Here is a 7,506-nt window from a genome sequence, read left to right as displayed (position 1 = left end):
TCCATGAAAGATTTGGATGATTCCTCCATGAAGGATTATAGGTGTTTCCATAGGGTTCTCCCATGTAATTCACCTCTTCCATTGAAGGGTTTTCAGGATCATAAGCTTCTTCCTCAGATGAAGCTTCCTTAGTACTGCTTGGTGCATTTTGCATTCCAGACAGACTTTGAGAAATCATATTGACTTGTTGAGTCAATATTTTGTTCTGAGCCAATATGGCATTCAGAGTGTCAATCTCAAGAACTCCTCTCTTCTGACTAGTCCCATTGTTCACAGGATTCCTTTCAGAAGTGTACATGAATTGGTTATTTGCAACCATTTCAATCAGCTCTTGAGCTTCTGTAGGCGTCTTCTTCAAGTGAAGAGATCCTCCAGCAGAGCTATCCAAAGACATCTTGGATAGTTCAGAGAGACCATCATAGAAAATACCTATGATGCTCCATTCAGAAAGCATATCAGAAGGACACTTTCTGATTAATTGTTTGTATCTTTCCCAAACTTCATAGAGGGATTCTCCTTCCTTCTGTCTGAAGGTTTGGACTTCCACTCTAAGCTTACTCAATTTTTGAGGTGGAAAGAACTTTGCCAAGAAGGCATTGACTAGCTTTTCCCAAGAGTCCAGGCTTTCTTTAGGTTGAGAGTCCAACCATGTTCTAGCTTTGTCTCTTACAGCAAAAGGGAATAGCATAAGTCTGTAGACCTCAGGGTCAACCCCATTAGTCTTGGCAGTGTCACAGATTTGCAAGAATTCAGCTAAAAACTGATGAGGATCTTCCAATGGAAGTCTATGGAACTTGCAATTCTGTTGCATTAGAGAAACTAATTGAGGCTTAAGCTCAAAGTTGTTTGCTCCAATGGCAGGGATAGAGATGCTTCTCCCATAGAAGTCGGGAGTAGGTGCAGTAAAGTCACCCAGCACCTTCCTTGCATTGTTGGCATTGTTGTTGTTTTCGGCTGCCATAGGTTCTTCTTCTTTGAAGAATTCGGTCAGGTCCTCTAAAGAGAGTTGTGCTTTGGCTTCTCTTAGCTTTCTCTTCAAGGTCCTTTCAGGTTCAGGGTCAGCCTCAACAAGAATGTTTTTGTCTTTGCTCCTGCTCATAAGAAAGAGAAAGGAACAAGAAAATGTGGAATCCTCTATGTCACAGTATAGAGATTCCTTTAGGTGTCAGAGGAAAAGAAAATTAGAAGACAGAAGTAGAAAATTCGAACTTATCAAAGAGGATGGAGTTCAAATTTTGTATTAAGGGATAGTGTTAGTTCATAAATAGAAGGATATGAGAAGAAGGGAAGTAATTTTCGAAAATTAAGTAAAATATTTTGAAAACATTTTTGAAAAACCTTAATTGATTTTCGAAAATCAAGGGTGGAAAAGAAGTCAAGTGTTTTTTGAAAAAAAATTTTGAAATTAGAAATCAAAAAGATTTGATTGAAAACTGTTTTGAAAAAGATGTGGTTAAGAAGATATGATTGGTTTTTAAAAAAAATTGTGATTGAGAAGATATGATTTGAAAAACATTTTTAAAAAGATTTGATTTTGAAAATTAAAAACTTGGCTAACAAGAAAAGATATGATTCAAACATTAAACCTTTCTCAACAGAAAAGGCAACATACTTGAAATGTTGAATCAAATCATTAATTGGTAGCAAGTATCTTTGAAAATGGAAAGAAATTGATTTTGAAAAAGATTTGATTGAAAAATTGATTTGAAAAAGATTTGATTTTGAAAAACTTTGAAAACTTGAAAAAAAATCTGATTTTGAAAACAAAATCTTCCCCCTTGTGCCATCCTGGCGTTAAACGCCCAGAATGGTGCACATTCTGGCGTTTAACGCCCAAAACACTACCTTTTTGGGCGTTAAACGCCCAACCAGGTACCCTGGCTGGCGTTTAAACGCCAGTCTGTCCTTCTTCACTGGGCGTTTTGAACGCCCAGCTTTTCTGTGCAATTCCTCTGCTGAATGTTCTGAATCTTCAATTCTTCTGTATTATTGACTTGAAAAGACACAAAGTAAAAATATTTTTGGATTTTTAATAATAAGGATAAATCAAAATGCAACAAGAATCAAATAACAATGCATGCAAGACACCAAACTTAGCAGTTTGTATACCACTGACACTAACAAAATGAGAATGCATATGAGACACACAAAACACTCAAGTCAATTGAATTCAAAGATCAGAGCACGAAAATCATCAAGAATTACTTGAAGATCCTTAAGACACATGAATGAATGCATGCAATTGACACCAAACTTAAGATGAGACACTAGACTCAAACAAGAAATTTTTGGATTTTATGATTTTTGTAATTTTTTTGTGCTTTTTCGAAAATTAAGTGGAAAAAGATATCAAAATTCTTAATGAGAATTCCAGGAATCGTGCAATGTTAGTCTAAAGCTTCAGTCTAAAGGAATTAGACATGGTCAGCCAAGCTTCAGCAGAACATTGCATTCAAGAGCTAAATTGATGAAGATCAATCAGCTTTGGTGATGATAAGAACATCACCATGAAACACTAGAATTCATCTTCAAGAATTTCGAAAAAAATAAATACCTAATCTAAGCAACAAGATGAACCGTCAGTTGTCCAAACTGAACAATCCCCGGCAACGGCGCCAAAAACTTGATAGCGCGAAATTGTGAACAATACTTTTCACAACTCTCATAATCCCCGGTCATGAACCCCAAAACTTGGTGTTCAATACCATGGCATTACACAACTTCGCACAACTAATCAGCAAGTGCACTGGGTCGTCCAAGTAATAAACCTTACGCGAGTAAGGGTCGATCCCACGGAGATTGTTAGTATGAAGCAAGCTATGGTCATCTTGTAAATCTTAGTCAGGCAAACTCAAATGGATATGGTGATGAACGCATAAAAACATAAAAGATAAAGATAGAGATACTTATGTAATTCATTGGTAGGAACTTCAGATAAGCGCATGAAGATGCCTTCCCTTCCGTCTCTCTGCTTTCCTACTGTCTTCATCCAATCCTTCTTACTCCTTTCCATGGCAAGCTTATGTAGGGTTTCACCGTTGTCAGTGGCTACCTCCCATCCTCTCAGTGAAAATGTTCCTATGCTCTGTCACAGCATGGCTAATCATCTGTCGGTTCTCGGTCAGGCCGGAATAGAATCCAGCGATTCTTTTGCGTCTGTCACTAACGCCCCGCCTGCTAGGAGTTTGAAGCACGTCACAGTCATTCAATCATTGAATCCTACTCAGAATACCACAGACAAGGTTTAGACCTTCCGGATTCTCTTGAATGCCGCCATCAGTTCTAGCCTATACCACGAAGACTCTGATCTCACGGAATGGTTGGCTCGGTTGTCAGGCGAGCACTCGGTTGTCAGGCGATCAACCATGCATCGTGCAATCAGGAATCCAAGAGATATTCACCCAATCGAAGGTAGAACGGAGGTGGTTGTCAGTCACACGTTCATAGGTGAGAATGATGATGAGTGTCACGGATCATCACATTCATCAAGTTGAAGAACAAGTGATATCTTAGAACAAGAACAAGCGGAATTGAATGGAAGAACAATAGTAATTGCATTAATACTCGAGGTACAGCAAAGCTCCACACCTTAATCTATGGTGTGTAGAAACTCCACCGTTGAAAATACATAAGAACAAGAGTGATCATTGGCTTCGGTCCCAGAGAGGGAACCAGAAGAACCAAGATGATCTCAGATCCAAAGATACCAAGATGAAAATACAATAGTATAATGTCCTACTTATAGAAAACTAGTAGCCTAGGGTGTACAGAAATGAGTAAATGACATAAAAATCCACTTCCGAGCCCACTTGGTGTGTGCTTGGGCTGAGCAATGAAGCATTTTCGTGCAGAGACTTCTCTTGGAGTTAAACGCCAGCTTTTATGCCAGTTTGGGCGTTTAACTCCCATTTTGGTGCCAGTTCCGGCGTTTAACGCTGGAATTCCTGAGGGTGACTTTGAACGCCGGTTTGGGCCATCAAATCTTGGGCAAAGTATGGACTATCATATATTGCTGGAAAGCCCAGGATGTCTACTTTCCAACGCCGTTGAGAGCGCGCCAATTGGGCTTCTGTAGCTCAAGAAAATCCGCTTCGAGTGCAGGGAGGTCAGAATCCAACAGCATCTGCAGTCCTTTTTAGTCTCTGAATCAGATTTTTGCTCAGGTCCCTCAATTTCAGCCAGAAAATACCTGAAATCACAGAAAAACACACAAACTCATAGTAAAGTCCAGAAAAGTGAATTTTAACTAAGAACTAATAAAAATATACTAAAAACTAACTAGATTATACCAAAAACATACTAAAAACAATGCCAAAAAGCGTATAAATTATCCGCTCATCACTTTCTTTAGCTACTTTCTTTAGTTTCTGCTAGTTGTAGGATTTTTGTTCTCTTTGTTCTTATTGGTATTTGTTTTTATTTTCTCTTGTCACTATGAATTCTCATCCTTTTGGCTATGAGCATGGTTACAACTACGTTGTAGGAAATGGAAGCTTCAATGGGGACGTACATCAAGGATTTGGAGATCAAAGGTGGGAGGAGTCCCAAGCTTATGGGCAACCTTCTTGGCAACAACCTCCTCCGGCTTCTTATGGGTACAATTCAAATCTTGATGCATACCAATCTAATGTATGTGATGACCCTCATTGTGGTTGTCAACCAGAATCATGATATACATATGAACCCCCTCCTCAACAGAGCCCTCCACCATACTCACAAGCCTCATACCACCATTCACCTCTATATGACCCTAACCAATACCCACCATACCAACCACCATATGAACCATATCTAGAGCCACCACCATCCCAACACCAATACTCCCATAAACCACAAAGTCTATACATACCACCTCAAGAATTTCACCAATATGAACCACCTTCCAACTACAATACCCTTCCCTCAAACAATGAATCCTTTCTTCCACCACCACCTCCCGATGAAGCCATCATGCTAGAACTAAGAGATCTTGAATCTCATATCTTAAGGCAACACGAGGAGGATGAAAAGAAGTTTAAGGAGTTAAGAGCCAAGATGGCTATCATGGTAGAAGCCATTAGCAACATAGTCTCATCCCGCCTAAGCTTTTGCGATCAAGGCAATCCCATTGTTGAATGTGGAGAAGCAACCAAAGAGCTTAGTGAGGGAGTGAACTTAGAGCTTCAAGGTGGAGAAGAAGAGTTAAAGTAAGAAGTGCAAAAAGAGGAGAAGGTAGAGATGATTGAACCAAGGGAAGTAGTGGTTGGCACCTTAGGATATGTTGAGTACATAGAGGAATCACAAGTTGAAGAGCCTTCTTCCATGGAGTTCGAAGTTGATGTTGAGGAGGAGAGTGCACAACCTCCAAGGCACAATGTGATTGAAGAATTGAAAGAAGTGTCCCAAGTAATAGGCTCTTCTATTTATGATGATTCCGCATCAACATATGATCCTTCTGAGTTTGAAGAGTCCTTCCCTATTATACTTGGAATTGATGATGAGGTAGATTTCACTCAATCTCCTATTTATGATTTAAGTGATGGGGAAGAGCTAGAGGATATTGGTGAAGAAGAACTTGAACTTGAGGAAGCTTGGCAAGAGGTAAATCTTAAAGAGCCTTGCCAAGTGGTGGAAGCCTCTAGGAGAGGATGGATGGGAGTAGAGAGCGCCCAATCAAGGTCATTGGGAACTCCTCCACCTAGGTTGTCATCTAATCCTTCATTTGAGTGGGTAAAACTTCTAACTCTTAGCTTTATTGTCCCACTTGAATTTGGTTTGCTTGAAATGGATGGCCAACTTAGGGCGCTTTGTGGAATGAAGTGTAAAAGGAGAATGTTTAGTGGTTGGCATTGTAAGTCTAGGCTCACTATTGTTGAAGCTTCAAGGAGCAAAGGTTGGACTAGTGCTCAACTGGATGGGTCTAGGAGGGTAGTTTGGTGCTTCCATGAGAATTCATCTCTCTTACCACCTGGAGGAAATCACCATGATCAACTCAAGGACGGGTGTGAAAACAAAGTGTGGGATCCCGGATCGCACAAAGAAGATCAACTATGGGAGCCCATGGTTTGTGGAGAACTCCATCAAGGCTTGGAGTTATTAACTTTGGAAGATAGAGCTTATTAGAAGTCCAAGCATTGGCGGATGTTCAAGGATGGATTCAAGCACAAGCCACCTTGATAGGAGCTCCCCATAAGTCCAACTTAAGGACAATAAACAAAAGTGCTAGGTGGGAGACACCCCACCATGGTAACATCTTTCATTTTTTCTCTTTTGTACATATTGGTAAAATAGGGTTAATTTCATGTTTTGTTTGATTAGTTAAGTTTAATTGCGAGTCTAGTATGTTAAATAAAGTTTTATGATGTTTTGGTAGTTGTTTGGAGGTTTGGAATGCTTGGTTTGGTGTAAAAACATAGAAAAATTTTGAAAAACAGAGCACCATCCCACGCATACACGTCACCCATGCGTACGCATGCCCCGAGCATTTTTGACCATCCACGCGCACGCGTACATGACGCACACGCGTGGATCCAGAAGTTTCACCTCCTAGCAAAAAACCAGAGAGTTGTGCCTAACGTGTGCCAAACTTATGTCTAAGGCACAAGTAAACCCACGCGTATGCGTGCTTCACGCGTACGCGTCGACTCTCTGCTTTGCAATGCACGCGTACGCGTCAGCCGCGCGTACGCATCATTACCATTTTATCAATCCACGCTTACGTATACATGACGCGCACACGTGGGTTGCTCTGTTTCACCCACCTTCTTTTCTTCTCCACTTTCCATTTCTTTCCTTCTTTTCTTCTCTTTCCACCCTTCAATCGTCATCCAGCACTACCAAACACCATCCATAACCATTTCTTTTAGTTAGTTAGTTACTTGTTTAATTAGTTTAATTTTTCATTTAATTTTCTATTTTTCATTATAAGTGTTGGATCACTAATTTTGTTGTTAATTCTTGCTGCCTATTATTAACTGAATGCTATTTTAGCATAATTGTTTTTATTTTTCATTGTTGGACTCCCTTGATGAGGTTACAATTTATTACTTGGTTTTGAGTTTTCATGTTTAACATTTGTGAACACCAAGTGAATGTTATATTGCCTTTAAGCTTTTTAACTCTTTTGAATTGCATGTTTTGGCCACCATGCATTCATCATTCATTGTTAGGCAATTATATATCATCATTGCAATTTTTTTTAGGTGATGCTTGTTTATGGTTTACCCTTATTCACATCACTTATTTCATGCATTGAGATTGTAGAATTGTGAAATTGGATCGAAAGCTTACCTAGTGACATATTTTTTAGCTTTGTAAAGCTTTGTGGACCATGCTTGCTATGTGATTGATTTCCACTTCTATCTTCCTTTTCCTAAGTTCCATAGCATCCATATGTTTCACCTCTATGTCACTTAGGTGTTGCAACAACTTCAATATATGTCACTGATTGTTGTGTAAGTTTCATATACCGTTTTGTTCACTAAGTTTACTTACACATCAATCAATGTCCACGCACTATCCAATTTC

The 7,506-nt window shown here is 39.5% G+C and overlaps 1 non-coding gene across 1 annotated transcript; it reads left to right on the top strand.

Annotated features, from left to right (window-relative positions):
- Nucleotides 1–448: 448 nt before the first annotated feature.
- LOC112793333 (small nucleolar RNA R71) lies at nt 449–556 on the top strand. Its single transcript, XR_003198031.1, has one exon. It is a non-coding gene; the product is annotated as a small nucleolar RNA R71 (small nucleolar RNA).
- The last annotated feature ends 6,950 nt before the right edge of the window (nt 557–7,506 follow it).

This window comes from Arachis hypogaea, chromosome 3, assembly GCF_003086295.3.
Source record: "Arachis hypogaea cultivar Tifrunner chromosome 3, arahy.Tifrunner.gnm2.J5K5, whole genome shotgun sequence".
NCBI lineage: Eukaryota > Viridiplantae > Streptophyta > Magnoliopsida > Fabales > Fabaceae > Arachis > Arachis hypogaea.
The sequence above is the reverse complement of the archived record's forward strand: the minus strand, read 5'-3'. Positions and strand labels throughout refer to the sequence as shown.